At 40.5% G+C, this 17,500-nt stretch overlaps 1 protein-coding gene across 1 annotated transcript in view; it reads left to right on the top strand.

The window, feature by feature from the left end:
• Positions 1–17,500, top strand: part of LOC136827942 (aldehyde dehydrogenase, dimeric NADP-preferring-like) — a 157,179-nt gene that overhangs the window by 45,312 nt on the left and 94,367 nt on the right. The window contains exon 2 of the mRNA XM_067085486.1: positions 4,148–4,221. The gene's annotated coding sequence lies outside the window, so the exon portion shown is untranslated. The remainder of the gene's footprint in view (positions 1–4,147; positions 4,222–17,500) is intronic.

The raw sequence follows: 17,500 nt of genomic DNA, 5'->3' as shown, positions 1-17,500 counted from the left end.
AAAGTCTTTCAAGCTCTCCTTGTTTTAAATGATCTTTTCACTATAGCTAACTGACGAACATCTCTCCTACACCCCATTCACGACCCATTAAGCTGTGCTAAATATTTTCACCTACATTTTTGTCCTTTCCCTGACTTCCCTCATCAATCCATTTATAAAACTACTTCAAGTAGTCTGTATAACATGACCCACTTTTGTACCGAATTAATCATAGCTACATTTATACATTCTAACACAGGGTTTCTTCCACCACAAAAGCCTCCACTCACTTTCCGTGAATCACCTTACTTAAATGCGCAACATTCCAGAACATATATTTATCAATTTTTTCAGTTACTTTTTATAGGCCCGTGCAAGCTGCGCATAGCCTTTCGTCACAATTGTCCCATAACAAACAATTATTTCATACATCCTTAGCTAGTCTAAATCCACAGTGCATTTTCTTTAAATCGTTTTGTTACCTGTCCTTTCTCAATCAAAACTGTTATGACCCGTAAAATTTACTTGCACTGTCTTTCTCCGTATAAAGAAGGAAATATTTTCCACTAACCTTCGCCTTTCGATCTTTTCTTCATCCAGCATGATCAGCAACTCAGTCACCCTATCAACATCATGTCAAGGCATTTTCCTATATCCCTATCCACTCCTTCTTTGCTTCAGCCTTTTAATTGACCTCCTTACATCGTAATCAGCCATTTCCATCAGTTTTTCTAATGAACTTTATGCTTTCGCATCCTTCAGATTTGACTCTCTTCTACCCTTCAGATTCAACAACTCTTCAAAATGGTCAAACTGCATACACAAGTCGCCATCTCTACAGACAGCACCTCTTCAGTTCTCCCTTTTTTTAAACCAGTAACACAAACACACACACACACACACTTCACCATATGATCATCTCTTTAGTCCTGAAAAAGTAACCTTTCTTTCTTAACTAAACCTTGATTCCATCCTTCCACCACTTAGTACTTTTATCCTTTCTATCTAGAAAAAGCGCTCCCTACAGAAACAATGACCCCATTGTTGAATTTGGCAGACCTCTCATAAAATCCTTCCACTATGTTGTCTTTAACCCGAGCCATTTCCAACCAATTTCTCCCAACATTTTCACTTCCATTTCTTTTCGGTATCCAACTCCCTTTTGTTGATGACATTTATAGCCACAATTTGAACGCTTCCTACCCCAAAAAACAAGTTTCTTTTTTTACCTACACGCACATACATATATATATATATATATATATATATATATATATATATATATATATATATATATATATATATATATATATATATATATATATATATATATATATATATGTGATTGTAATAACTACAATGTCCTCTTAACTCTCATCTTCTTCACACTTTTTGGACACGCTTGTCACTAAAAAATCTGAGAGCTAAAGAAGAACATGAAAAATTCTGATTCCGTATGTTTTGTTGAACCCTCATCTGGAGTATCAGCAAGAGGTGACGATACCTACCTGAACTGCAGGTTGGTAGCGTTACCTCTTTCGGATAAGTTCGGATGAGGGTTCGAATCCTGCTCTGGACGTCAGAGTTTCTTCATATTCTTACTTTTAGATCTCAGACTCTGTGGTAAGAAACGTATCCAAAAAGTGTTATGTATATATATTTTATATATATACATATATATATGTATGTATATATATACGTATATATGTTATATATGTAAATGTATATATTTATATATATATATATAGTTTTTGTTTTTTTCTTTACTTTTTCTTGTCCTTTGTAGGTCTTGTAATTAGCCTCATATCTATATCATATTCCGTACACACACACACACAGACACACACATATATATAATAATTATATATTCATATAGAATATGGTATAGAGGAGTTGCTAACTACAAGACGTAGCAAGGACAAGGAAAAGTAGAAAGAAAAGAAAGCAAAAAACTATATATGGACAGAGGGAACAAAACAAAGTGGAGAATAATTTCGTGAAAAAGAATACCATAACCAAGCGCATATAGCCCACAAGTCTGGGGAAACACTATTTTTTAAAACAGAATGTCCAGGTGAATGATTATTATAGTTCCATAAGCATATAGAGACAACCATTCCTTTCGTACGCACTTGTTTATTCAAAGACCCCAAGACAGAATACGTCCTCCTTGTTGCACAATTGTCAAAAATAAATTAGCTTTGATTTATTTTTCCAGGATTCTGTTGCAATAGTCATCTAATATAACTTGCTATAACTCATAATAACTTACTCAACAGAGCTCTTGTGAACCTCTTCAACCTTGAGAATTACCTTCATCTCTGGATCTTAATTAACTCATAACTTTGTATTTGCAATTCCCTGTTTTCCTCAAATGGAATAATCAGTACTCTTGTTTCCCCTCAATCATTTTTTTTATTAAAACATCCATTAGCTTTTCCTTTCAACGCCTCTGTTCAACAATGCAGGCAGTAAAATTTCTTTTATTCATCTTTTTTTATTCATCTAATTATGTTTTTCTTTTTTCTCACCAGTAACAAACATAAAGAAGGAAACGCAATTCTGTTAAGGAAACATAAGTCAAATTTCATGATTAAAATAATTATTAAGTTATAAAACAAGAGGCAAAGATATATCTGTGCAAAAATGGACATAAATTTTAGACTAAATAAAAATGTAAACGAACTCCCGTAATCAATTAAGCTAAGATCACCTGCACAAATACTAGTTACTTTAGGGAGGGACTGTATTTTAACATCAAAAGAACATAGTCTAAAATAGTGATAAAACAATATACAAAGATAAAATCAGAATAAACAAAAACCACAATTAAAAGGCATCACACAATATAGGAACTCGACAACAAAAATTAACGATTTTTTCTGATCACGCTTATATCCACTTCTTAGAAAATCACTGATACTAATGGGCCATTTTTTTCTCAAAGAATCACTTCACATTGCGTGCAATAAATCAGCAGGACAGTTATTTATACACTCTAACACTAATTTACTCTTCATCGTTAGCACACAAATTGGTCGTTCTCAGAAATGTTTTCTTTCCGATTCAAAGTTATATCTATTCATGTTGGATTTTACACAGCCTTTTATTGGAACTCTACATCAGTTGAAGGAAAATAACAATAATAGCACATACGCTGACGCATTGTCTTCAATAGCTATATATTTTGAGTTTTGCACAGATAATGGCGTGCAATTAAGCTACAGGCAGGCGCACAGCAATACCTTTTCCAATGGCAAACTTCAAAATCGGACAGAAAACAGGTTGGCCAAAATAAAGGAATGACTGCATTTATTGTTCATAAAACAGTTGATTTTTTCTCTATAAGCGCCCTTGTGTCTCGAAACTATTTGACTTAGCATTGCCACAACCCTATGAGAGTCTATTTATAAATAATTAAGAGCTGTGCTTTACTAAGCTCATCCCGTTATCTCAAGTATATTTATATGTATTTATATTTGCGGAAGTTGTGCGGTATTCGGACAAAAAATAGGCCCTGAGAGTTAGTTACGGGTTGGATCATGATTATACAGAAATTATTATATCACACCTTATCTTTGTAGCAATGCTTTTATCAACGTGGTTATGTCAGTATACAGTAAAGCCATCAGATTGAATGAGAAGAGTACTCTGGCACAGTAGTGCAAATAAAAGGAACAAGGCACTCCATTTTTGTAACTCATTAAACGTTAATTGACACTCATAAACTGTTGAAATCTGACTTTCAAACCTCAAATTCTCACTTGCCATGTAAAACAACTGCCTTAACTTGCAAACTCCCTTCATATCCCCAATCGCTTTTACTGCAGGTTCTCACGAAAAGAGCTTGAACATTCAACCCGTAGAATGGAGATTCTGAGTAGTATTCCTGGTTTGCCAACTAAAGAGGGACGTTTGCTTCCTTGTCTGCCTTGTCATCCTGCTGAGCTCTTGGTCTTTTCTACTTGGAAGAAGCTTTCCAATTTCCACATGTAGTACGGTGCTCAGTTTCTCCATTTGCGAGATCCTGTCACAATGATTTGGCTATCACGTTAGATGGAGCGAGCATCTCAGCACATGCTTGACTTTTGCACCTTTATTAACAGACAGAAGTAGCTGATATATATCATTAAGATAGTCCAGCTTCAAGATGACTCTCTTTTTGCAGGATTGCTTGCAGTTGCTTTACGGTAACCCCGACGTATCATAGGACATGGGCAGCATTGTCACGTATGGAAGCAGGTATGAGTCATTTATCTTAATTGCTTCTAATATTTATAAAAGGAGATTGACGTTAAAAATTCCAAAATACACGATCGTATAAAAATATAGAATAAAAAAAGTGAGGTTATGATTATGCTATCCAGGAAGTTTTGATTAAGAAAAATACGAAAATATTCAACCATAATTAACAATACATACATACATACAAATACACACACATATGTATATATATATATATATGTATATATATATATATATATATATATATATATATATATATATATATATATATATATATATATATATATATCAACCCAGACAGTGCCAGGTTGGTCAACTAGATATAATATATATATATATATATATATATATATATATATATATATATATATATATATATATATATATATATATATATATATATATATATATTTTACGTTTTTCCGTGGTTTTAGTTTGAAATATGCTCTGTGAGACAGGTAGCAACAATTTAAGGTAATTTAGCCTTGTGATTCTGACTTCGTGGGTACGGAAAACGTAAAAAAAGAGGAAAACAAAGGAGAATTTCATATGAGCGTAGGGCTCTTGTTACTGAGGGAAATATTACGTAAAACACGTGGGCAAATTTAAAGGAGTGTATTTACATAAATGATATCAGTACGGGAAAGAGGAACTCAAGTAGATTACTATCCTGAAGGAGATTCCTACGGGATTGAATGAAACTTGGGGATTCCAGACACAGTCCGAGAAGCTTCCACGAAATAGGATCCCTCTGAAATGAGAGATATGCACATTATACGCCAGTAATGAAAATAGACAAAAGAATAATGAATTCGAGGCTGCACTGAGGGTGCCAAAGGAGTAATAAAGACTTAATACTGCCGATGCAAGAGGCGCACGGACATTAGACAAGGGTGATTTCTGGCTTTCTCTTTAAGAAAATATTACGAGACAAAAGCGTGACTGAAATGGGGCTCTTCCAGGGCACTTTACCTTAGCAGATTTTCCGAGGGCGTGTAGAAGGCAGTCCGTGGATGACTTGCGATTTCCGAGGGCGAGTTTCTTCCACGTGGTGAGATGCAAGGGCTTCCGTAAAGGGGCAAGGCGATGGGGACTCCTCGAAACTCCAAGCAATGGCGTGTGGGCTCGAGGAATACGGTCGAAGGGCACGAGGAGAAGTATACTTTGGAACGGGCCACGTGGTTAGGATGCAAGGGCATCGATGGGGCCAGGTGTTGAGGACGTCTTCACAAGTTCACCCATATCTTCCAGCCCGCGTGTGTGTGAGACCTCGTGGGCTTTTGCTTTTATCCCCTCCTATGGGGCAGGGGTGCGCCCAACACAGATGTTTTGACTCATTGCACCTGCTGCCCGCAGGGGAGGTTTTGGCCTGTAGGAGAAACACCTGCCAGATTACTTTTTGCCTCGAAGGAAAGATCTTTATCAAAAATGGGAGCGCCTTTAATCTTTTAAACCCTTGATTTTAAGTCGATAGACAGATGGTCTATCGATCGGCCGGCTGGCAGTAAATGAAACACAACAGAACAACAACAAAACAAAGGAGGGGGAGGCAATTTGCTAGCGAATTCTTGCTAATCATAATACCTCCCCATACAAGATGATGTACATACCTCCTTCGGGTGTGTACATCGATATTCAAGAATGAGCGGCAAATGCTTTACGTTACTCTACATTCTGCCTTGCAATGAACTTTACTCCTAAGGGTTTTATGAAGCTGTGACGTTACTTTTAATAACACATTGGGACAATTTTCGTTAACAGAACGCAAAGTGATTTAAACACTTGCAAAAGAATAATTACTTTAGATTTGGTTACCCACTGGTAACTTTATAATGTGACTCGAACAATTGTGAATTAATTAAGATTATAGGACCACGTATATGAGGCTATGGCCAACAAATGAAAAGAAAGGTTATTGTTCAAGAATTAAAATACACGGTTACTTAATTTTAGATAAAATGCATGCGGTTAGTACAATCTGCCTTGAGGAGGCTGTGTAAATGAAAAACAGCGTTTATTTTTGTAAATGACATCCCCTTTTACACCATATTGTAATGGGAATAAAAGCACGTTAAAAGAAGAAGATTGTAATGACTATACAAATTCGCATTGATAATTTATCTTCGTTTTAACGTGCTTTGCTCAGCTATCGTTCAACGCGAGCTGAGGGATGACCCACACACCGAATTTGACAGTCGTATGCGGGCGAGAGTATTCGCGAGGTTTTAATTCGCTAACCTTAAACTACGCTAATTTTATGCGTCCACTGCCTACTCAATGTTATGACGGGGCGAGCAGACAAAAGATGTGGGGTAGGACAAACAGAGATCTTGGAAGGAATGGAAGGGGGAAAAGGGATAATAATAACAAAAGGAAAATTACCAAGACATTACGAATGAAACTTGACCGCATATGAAAGGCGGGACACGTCCCTCAGAGCTTACGAAAGGGGCATTTAAATCACAAGGGCAAGAGTTTATGACTCGCGATTCATTAAAATAAAGATAACTAAATTACTAAAAGAAAGTAAATGATATTGGCAGAAGAGCTAAAAGGAAAAGAGTGAGGGTTTTATTGTGTTAGGCGGGAATTTATCGTCCTACGCCTATAAATTACGGCCCGGACTATAACTTCAGTCCCAGGGCGAGAAAGTGCACCAAGGGCGCGACTCCTTCAGGAGGGGCTGACACGCACGCCCGGTGCCAAGGTATGGGCGCAAGGGCGTGCCACTTCTCACTCTGTTATTCTTAATGATTTATACATTGTGTGGGGAATGGTATCCCGTATTTAATTGCCTCTTGTGGGGATAATTTAAAGGAAGATTAATAGAAGGTGATAAGAGATAGAAGTTCCTGAGGAACGGAAGAAGATAGAGGAGGGCTTGACATCCCCTTCTGGATTAAGGGTGCCAGGACCTTCGAAAGATGAAATGGTGGCACAGGTGCCATGGGGAGCTCTAGAGCTCTTTGTAAATTACCTGGAATGTCCCACGCCCGTGGTAATTTCGCCTCGAGTCTTTCTTAATGGGACAGTCGTCCTCGGCCGGGGAAGCGGAGGGCCCGCGACCGGAGGGGCGGCACGGAGTACCACCTGGGCCTGCTGATGCGACAGCTGACGCAGGAGTGTTCCGTGCGGGTTCTACCATGATCCGTCGCGGCTCCTGTAGTTCATCGCCAAGTGAGATATGGCAGAATCCTGACTTGCAATTACGTCGGCGACGGGCTGAGGCAGAGAGGAGGCGGTCGGGGTGGCGTGAGCGGCTCGCAGGTATCGATGACCAGCTCAGGCACGGGTTGCGAGGCCGCACCTGCAGGTGAGCTTCGCGGTGGTCGGGAGGAACCGTCTCTCTGACCCGACGCTGGTAGCGGTGCCAGGCCGGGGAAGAGAGGGGTCCTGAGTTGGATCCCGTGAATGGAGATCGGCGTGGCGCTCTGGCGCTGGCACTGGGGCAGAGTCAGGCGCTATCAGGGGTTTCTTGGGCTCGTCGGTCAGGACGGACGAAGCTTGGCCCTGCTCGGGGCATGCAAGTGGCACCGGCAGGAATTTAGCATCTCCTGAAGGGAGATCTGATTGGGGCCCTGGCACTGGCACTGAGGCAGGGCCGGGCACTGGAATTGGATCGGGAACCGATCGAGGGGGCCACTGTACATCGTACTCAGGTGGCACTGGTGGGGACTGCATGTCCTCCTGGTACCCAGGGGCGCCAGTCTTGGCTGAGGGAGAAGCGGGGAGAATTACTCGCCCCAGAATGATTCGGGAATGTGGACCCCTAGATTGTCGTGATTTCGGTGGGGACTGAAAGTCCTGTCCCAGGATGACGCCATAGCCTCCGGGAGATGGCTTGCTACTGCAAGATTGCAAATTTTGGATTGGTGAGGTCTTGTGACTCTCAATTGGACCGTAGGGAGTATCATTTTAAATTGATTTATTCCTCGATCGTGACGAGTTTTCGTCTATTGACGATAGCTCCATAGGGAACTCTGTCCCTTCGGATGAGGGGAGATTTGCGCGCCCGAGTCCTCGAAAGCAGTGACTCGGCGCCGGGCTCGCTACCTCGTGGAGGGGCCACGATATACAGGCCCTTCGGCGGGAGGGCCTAATGACTGGGGATCTGTGACGGCCAAGGCGACGGTGGGAGTATTTACTTTATTATTGCGTGGGCATTTTGCCCATGCGGGAGAATGGCCATAAACCTTGCACGCCGTGCAAAAGGTCTGGCTAAAGTCTTTCCGCGCTGCCCTGTGGAGGGCGAGGCGAGTTATTTGTCGGTTTTCCGGGAGAGAGAGCCGGTTTCTTGTGCCGGCACTGTTCGGAGGAATGCCCCGTTTTCTTGCAATAATGGCAAGTTAGGGGCTTGCCCGAGTTCCCATTTTTGTGGGAATTTGAACCTCCGAGGAGGGACGGGGGATTTATCTTCCGCCCCATGGATCCTTCTTGAGGGTGGTGAGTTTCCCACATGTCTGCTATTCGGCAACACTCGGTGAGTGTTGCTGGGGCTTTTTCCACTATATGAGTGGCGAGGGCAGGAGGGGCGTAGCGCAGGAAATGCTCGAATTTAAACCGCTCGAGTACCTCGGCGGTGTTAGTGGCGCCTTCGGAATCGAGCCATTTTGTTAATGCCCGCTCCGAATGGTACGCCCAATCGGACCAAGTCTGGCCTGCTTCTCTGGGCTGCTCTCTCCAACGTCTCCTCCACCGCTCGGGGGTAATCTCGTACGCCTTCGAACTGCTTGGCGTCACGGCTTCCCAGTTTCCCGATCGTCTGCGGGAAGGGCGTGGTAGGCAACGGGGCCTTTCCGCCCAGGAATTTAGTGAGAACAAGGGAGAGTTCCGCGGGGAGAGATCGCAGCACTCCAGGACTCGTTCGGCCCTTTCAAGCCATACTTCCAGGTTCGGCCTCTGTCCATTTTGGCATGAACGAGTGAGCTTGGCTGAGGGCACTCATTCCCGCGGCAGGGGCGGGGGTGGCGTGCTGTCGTTCTAGCACCTGGAGCTCATGGGCGCGTTCTCTCTCTCTCTCCTCACGTTCTCTCTCCCTCTCTGCACGTTCTTTTCCTCCTCTCGTTGTTCTTGGGCAATTCGTTTCCCTCTCTCTCTGCACGTTCTTTATCCTCCCGTTGTTCTTGGGCAATTCGTTCCCTCTCCTCTCTCACGTTGTTCTTGGGCAATTCGTTCTCTCTCTCTCTCCTCACGTTCTTTTGCTCTCTCCGCCTTGGCATCGTCCACTCGCTCTTGAACCCATGCTCTCAGATCTTGCCCGATAGTCCCATGTCCTTCCCAGCGGACATGTAGAATTTTGAAATCCTCGTTTTGTTGGGCTCTGGTATTAGCCATCTTGAAATAATGGGTATATGATATGTCTGAAAAGACTTTTGTCTAAATCTGAAACACTCAATTGTTCAGACTGCAGGAGAATGGATCTTGAATAAGACAGGTGATTGTTCTGAGGAGACTTTTTGTTAAAATTGGATGTGTCTTGAAAGACGTGGTTGTTCTTGGCGAATAATATGCGTCTCGAAGACGTAGTTGGATTTTGTCACGCTCGGACTTGGCCGGCTGTAGCGTGAAGTTAAGGAGTTGTTCTAACGAACTAGAATGATCAGTCCCGTAAGGGCTTAGATGTGTGTGAACTACACTATATAATGTCTCAAACGGACTTAATTTTGGGTTCCCGCAGGAATGAGAAATTCTCGCCACGTGCGACGAGAATTTTTGTATGAGTCTCTGAGGACTGGGGTTTGGAGGAATTCTCGCCACGTGCGACGTAATTTTAGGAGTCTCTGAGGACTGGAATTTGGAGAAATTCTCGCCACGTGCGACGTAGAATTTTAGGAGTCTCTGAGGACTGAATTTGGAGAAATTCTGGCCAGATTTGAGAATTTTAGGAGTCTCTGAGGACTGGAATTTGGAGAAATTCTCGCCACATGCACGTAGAATTTTAGGAGTCTCTAAGGACTGGAATTTGGAGAAATTCTCGCCACGTGCGACGTAGAATTTTAGGAGTCTCTGAGGACTGGAATTTGGAGAAATTCTCGCCATGTGCGACGTAGAATTTTAGGAGTCACTTAGGACTTGAAATTTGTGGAATTTGGAGGAATTCTCGCCACGTGCGACGAGAATTTTAGGAGTCACTTAGGACTTGGAATTACGATTCGTCCCTTAGGACTTAGAAATTACTAACGGGAAACCCAAAGAAAAATGTATGCTGGGAAATGAATGGGGAAAAAAAAAAATGCTACACACGCAGGCATGGGCGGTGGGGGTGCAGGTCGTTTGGCCAACACCGGAGGTATTTTTAGATTCTGGGTGAATGAACCCGATATTTATATACCGTCTGGGATTCCGGGAATTTCCCAGTCGTCTGAGAGGATAACAGTACAACGGCCTAGTAATTTTCCCTATAAGCGGAGTTTAAATTTCGCTTTCCTAACACCTAACTCGAATTCTAACTACACTGAGAGAATTTCAGCAATGCAAGCTGACTTCGTCGTGTCCCACGTGGGAATTTTATTCGCGCGCCTAAATAACAGTTCGCTAATTCGAAATGCGAAGTAAAATTTATCACAGAGGAATTTCTTTCGCACTATTCCTCGAAGCAAGAATATGGCAAGGATTTTAACACAGAGGAATTTCGCACTATTCCTCGAAGCAAAGGATGGTTAGCACTGGTTATTTCCTAACTACCTATCCTGAAAGGCATGCATTAACAAATCTAATACGGCGGTTCTTTTCTCTCAGTGATTACATGCGTCCCTATTTCTAATTCCTAGGAACAGTCACGATTGTAAAAGGTTTTGCTAAGATAAACACATTACTTACGTGGAATTTTCTGGATCTGTGTGCTGGTTTTACACATAAGGTTCGTAATTGTCTCGTACCCAGCTTAGCTTTGCTAATAGCTGATCTGGCAAGTTGCAAATGCAATAAAAAACAACACTAGGGGAACTGCAACTGCAAACGAGATCTATGGCCAGGTCGCCATTTTTACGTTTTTCCGTGGTTTTAGTTTGAAATATGCTCTGTGAGACAGGTAGCAACGATTTAAGGTAATTTAGCCTTGTGATTCTGACTTCGTGGGTACGGGAAAACGTAAAAAAAAAGAGGAAAACAAAGGAGAATTTCATATGAGCGTAGGGCTCTTGTTACTGAGGGAAATATTACGTAAAACACGTGGGCAAATTTAAAGGAGTGTATTTACATAAATGATATCAGTACGGGAAAGAGGAACTCAAGTAGATTACTATCCTGAAGGAGATTCCTACGGGATTGAATGAAACTGGGGGATTCCAGACACAGTCCGAGAAGCTTCCACGAAATAGGATCCCTCTGAAATGAGAGATATGCACATTATACGCCAGTAATGAAAATAGACAAAAGAATAATGAATTCGAGGCTGCACTGAGGGTGCCAAAGGAGTAATAAAGACTTAATACTGCCGATGCAAGAGGCGCACGGACATTAGACAAGGGTGATTTCTGGCTTTCTCTTTAAGAAAATATTACGAGACAAAAGCGTGACTGAAATGGGGCTCTTCCAGGGCACTTTACCTTAGCAGATTTTCCGAGGGCGCGTAGAAGGCAGTCCGTGGATGACTTGCGATTTCCGAGGGCGAGTTTCTTCCACGTGGTGAGATGCAAGGGCTTCCGTAAAGGGGCAAGGCGATGGGGACTCCTCAAAACTCCAAGCAATGGCGTGTGGGCTCAAGGAATATGGTCGAAGGGCACGAGGAGAAGTATACTTTGGAACGGGCCACGTGGTTAGGATGCAAGGGCATCGATGGGGCCAGGTGTTGAGGACGTCTTCACTCCATATCTTCCAGCCCGCGTGTGTCGAGACCTCGTGGGCTTTTGCTTTTTATCCCCTCCTATGGGGCAGGGGGTGCGCCCAACACAGATGTTTTGACTCATTGCACCTGCTGCCCGCAGGGGAGGTTTTGGCCTGTAGGAGAGACACCCAAGCCAGATTACTTTTGCCTCGAAGGAAAGATCTTTATCAAAAATGGGAGCGCCTTTAATCTTTTAAACCCTTGTTTTTAAGTCGATAGACAGATGGTCTATCGATCGCTGAAACACAACAGAACAACCAACAAACACAAAGGAGGGGGAGGCAGTTTGCTAGCGAATTCTTGCTAATCATAATAATATATATATATATATATATATATATATATATATATATATATATATATATATATATATATATATATATATATCTAGTTCAACCCGACACTGCCCGGGAAAACTCTGAAGGACTCAGAGAGACTTTCCTGCACTTCCCTGTGCTGACTGTCCCTTTTATCCAAATATTACTGTGCTGACTCTCCCAACTATCCAGGTATTACTTTGGTGACTGTCCCTTTTATCCAGGAATTACTGTACTAACTGTCCCTTTTATCCAAAAATTAGTGTGCTGATGGTCCCATTTATCCAGATTTACTGTGGTGACTATCCCATTTATCCAGGTATTACTGTACTGACTGTCCCTTTTATCCAGGTATTACTGTAGTGACTGTCCCATTTATCCAGGTATTACTATGGTGGCTGTCCCTTTTATCCAGGTATTACTGTGCTGACTGTTCCATTTATCCAGGTATTACTGTACTGACCGTTCTTTTTATCCAGGTATTACTGTGCTGACTGTCCCATTTATCCAGGTATTACTGTGCTGACTGTCCCATTTATCCAGGTATTACTGTGCTGACTGTCCCATGTATCCAGGTATTACTGTGCTGACTGTCCCATTTATCCAGGTGTTATTGTGCTGACTGTCCATTTTATCCAGGTGTTACTGTGCTGACTGTCCCTTTTATCCAGGTATTACTGTACTGACTGTCCCATTTATCCAGATGTTACTGTGATGACTGTCCCTTTATCCAGGTATCACTGTGCTGACTGTCCCATTTATCCAGATGTTACTGTGATGACTGTCCCTTTATCCAGGTATCACTGTGCTGACTGTCCCATTTATCCAGGTATTCCTCTTCTGTCTGTCCGTTTCATCCAGGTATTACTGTACTGACTGTCCCTTTTATCCAAATATTAATGTGGAGACTGTCCATTTTATCCAGATGTTACTTTAGTGACTGTCCCCCAGGTATTACTGTGGTGACTGTCCCATTTATCCAGACATTACTGTACTGTCTGTTCCTTTTAGCCAGGTATTACTATGCTGACTGTCCCTTTTGTCCAGGTATTACTGGGGCAACTGTCCATTTTATCCAGACATTACTGTGGTGACTGTCCCATTTATCCAGGTATTACTGTGATGGCTGTCCCATTTATCCAAGTATTACTGCCCTGACTGTTCCTTTTATCCAGGTGGTATTACTGTAGTGACTGTCCCATTTATCCAGGTATTACTGTGCTGATTGTCCCTTTTATCCAGGTATAAATGTGATGACTATCCATTTTATCCATGTATTACATGGTTACTGTTCATTTTATCCAGACATTACTCTGGTGACTGTCACCCAGGTATTACTGTGCTGACTGTCCCTTTTATCCAGATATTACTGTGCTGACTGTCCCTTTTATCCAGGTATTACTGTGCTGACTGAATTTTATCCAGAAATTAATGTGGTGATTGTCCCATTTACCTAAACACATCACCCCACTTAACTGAAACATCCCCACCTAAACCTAAGCACAACCCCCCACTAAACTTAAACACACCCCCATTAAACCTAAACACTCCCCTTCCTAAACTTGAGCACACTCCCTGCTAAACCTAAACACATCCCCACTAATCTAAACACACACCCCCACTAAACCTAAACACAAACCTTGATACAGAATTATTAATCACAGGAAAGAAAAGCATTTTCAATACTATATTTCTATGGTCTCGAGTACATGAAATGAGTTATGATAAACCTGTAGAGTTTATTTGCCACATTAATTACTAAGTCTGCGGGCAGCACCAGGCCCGTTTCAGGGAAACGGAAGGGGAAGGGGGCGGGGGTACTTGTTTGAAACCTACGCTTTTACCTAAGTCTGGTTAAATGATGGCCACGTGCCAAATTTTGTCTAAATCGGTCAAGTGGCTTGGATTTCTGTAGCGCATGAACATACAAACATGCAAACATTCACTTTTATATACACCATACATATATATATATATATGTACTGTATATATATACAGTATATACTGTATATACTGTATATGTATACAGTATATATACTGTATATATACAGTATATATACAGTATATACAGTATATATACTATATATAATATATATATATATATATATATATATATATATATATATATATATATATATATATATATATATATATATATATATATATATATATATATATATATATATATATATATATATATATATATATATATATATATATATATATATATATATATATAGTATATATATATATATATATATATATATATATATATATATATATATATATATATATATATATATATATATATATATGACTGTAAAATGTTTTCTGTTCAAACAGAAATCCATCCAATACAAGGAGCCCATGAGAACACCAAAAGTGTAGAAAGTTACAGCTGAATTTCAGAGACACTGTCTGTCTCCCTCAACAGGCAGGTAATGAATGAAATTAGAATTACAGAGCAGTGGTATTTATACCAATGAAGGAATATTCCAGTCAGCCGCTACGTCACTCCTGTTGACGGCTTCTCCTTGATCTTCTTTACCGCTGGTTGGAGGAAGATTTTCTGTTAATTCTGAATCCCAGGCTCCTTGGAAAGACTCGTCATATTTCTTTGTTTAATTAATGCTGATTCTATCATCTGGCTTTTGAACCGACAGTTGCTGCTATAAACTGTGACATATTCCAGTTTATTTTAAGATCATGATTGTTTATGTGGTTAAAAACAGCTGAGCTCTGTTGTCCACATCTTACTGAACATTTATGTTGTATTGGTCTGTGGGGGAGTGATTTACCTCTAACACCGGTGTAAGATTGGTCACAGTCAAGACAAAGGATTTCGTATATTATGTCTTTGGGGACTAGCTTTTGTTTGACGTTAATTAGGGATTTGGCTAAAGTATTTGGGTAGGTAAAAACAAAAGGGTTAGAGTTTGCAAGTGCCTATGTCAACGTCTTAATCCTGACCAGGTGTGGGATTTTTACTTTATTGTTGGGCGTCTCTCTGGTTATGTTTTGAGGGGGTTGGTAGAAAATTATGTTTGCTTTATGGATCTCTTTCTCAGTTATATGGTCAGGATACTTTAAAGATGACAGCTACTTAAGGATTAGTTCAAATTCCTTTTCCAGGAATTCTTGGGAGCAAATCCGTAAGACTCTAAGGATAGACTGTTGGCTACACCAATTTTGATAGAAATGTCATGATAACTAAAAGTGAATGTATGAAAGTAAAAAGGTTGGTTTTCTGTATACGATAAATTTGTATTTTGTCGTGGTTCTAATTATTAAAATATCTAGAAAAGGAATTTTGCTGTGTGTTTCCCATTCAACTTTGAATTTGATTCTGGGCACTAATGCGTTTAATTTTGAAAGCAATTCATTGAAATGCCCCATCTATCATCCTAAAATGTTATGATATCATCTACATATTTCATCCACAGCATGTCTTTAGGTTTTATTGCATTTATTATTATAGTTTCAAAGTATCCATGCACAGATAGGCTAAAACTGGACTAATAGGGTTGCCCATGCTGCACCCGAATTTTTGTTTATAGAATGACTCCCCAAACGAAAAGACGTTATTTGATACACAGTTCAACTAACTTTATTATTTTATCTATGGCTAGTGGGAAATGACCTGTACAGGGGGCTAATTTTTCTCTCAAAAACTGCAGAACGTCTTGTATAGGTAATTTTGTGAATAGGAAATCTACATCTAAACTTAAAAGTTTATGTTTTGAAGTGGTATATGTGCTTCTTTGAATTTGTAACAGAAATATTCAGAATGTTTTATATGACTGGGAGAAAATGTGCCTAAGAATGGGGAAAGGAAGTCGGCTAACGACTTGGAAATTTTATAATTGAAATCTCCGGCACATGGTATAATAAGTGTGAATTGTAGATTATCTTTGTGAGTTTTGGGAATGCCATAAAAGTAAGGTAGTTTTAAGTTAATGACTTAATTTCTCCAGTAGTTCAATGTTCTTTTTGTCTTTGCCAATTAATCTTATTTTCTAAAAAATTCTGTAGGGACGTTTTGGACGGTTTTTTTTATTAATTTGTCAGATGAGTTTGTCACTGAGGAGTTGGTTGATTTTGTTAAGGTAAAAGTCTTTGTCCAGATCACGATTTTGCCGTCTTTGTCGGATCTACTTATTACAAAGCTTAATGTTTGAAGCGAGCGGATGGCTCTCATAAGTCAACGGCGAACAGGGTATTTCTTGCTAATTTCAGCTAATGCATTTAGTAAAATGCCTTTTAAACATATGTCTTCCCTGCTGTAATTTCTATTGGATATACTGTAATTTGGTCAAAAGCAACTATAAAATCTAGATTATTTTTCCGTTCTGGCATGAGGGCAAAGGATAAACCAAGGTTTAAGCCTAAGTGTTGATTTACAGTAAAGGGGGTGTTAGATAAATTCAGAACTTTATCTTGTTGATAAGATTGCGATAAGATTGCTCCAAGCGCTATTATTTATTAGATTATTTAACTTTCGGGTAAGAATACTGGAGTGTGTCGCAGTATTATAGGCAGCAATGTCAGAACAAAATGAAACCAGATACCTGTACATGTGGTCCGATGTGAGGAGGCGAAGGTTAGACTGGGTTCCGTGTATCAATCTACTGTATATAGTACAAAGATTTCGCACTTTGTGTTTTCAGTCCTGTCATCCAGGAATATCTTGTGTGAGAGCGGGAAGGGGTCCGATTGCAGAGTCCATCTCCCGCATCCGTACATTTTCAGAAGGACTTGTTCCTTGAGGCATTCTTCCAGGAAGTATTTTTGCTTTTTCAGCCTGTGTAGTCTGTTCAGTTCTTTTTCAAACTTGCGAAAAACGGGCTTGACTTTTGGAAGAAAGTGAAAAAACGTAGAAAGACGATTGAATTCCATAATTGGCCAAGTGCCTGTTTTTTACCTATCCAAGTACCTTAGCCAAATCCCTAATTAACATCCAACAAAAGCCAGTCACCAGAGACACAGGAGTACAGTATACAAAATCCCTTGTCTTGACCGTGACCAATCCCACATCGGTGTTACAGATAAATCAGTACCCCAGATTAATACAACATAAATGTTCAGTAAGATGTGAACAACAGAGCTCAGCTATTTTTATCCACATAAACAATCA

The sequence above is a fragment of the Macrobrachium rosenbergii genome, chromosome 42, assembly GCF_040412425.1.
Source record: "Macrobrachium rosenbergii isolate ZJJX-2024 chromosome 42, ASM4041242v1, whole genome shotgun sequence".
In the NCBI taxonomy this organism is placed as follows: domain Eukaryota; kingdom Metazoa; phylum Arthropoda; class Malacostraca; order Decapoda; family Palaemonidae; genus Macrobrachium; species Macrobrachium rosenbergii.
Note: the sequence above shows the minus strand (reverse complement) of the source record. Positions and strands in the feature narration are given on the sequence as shown.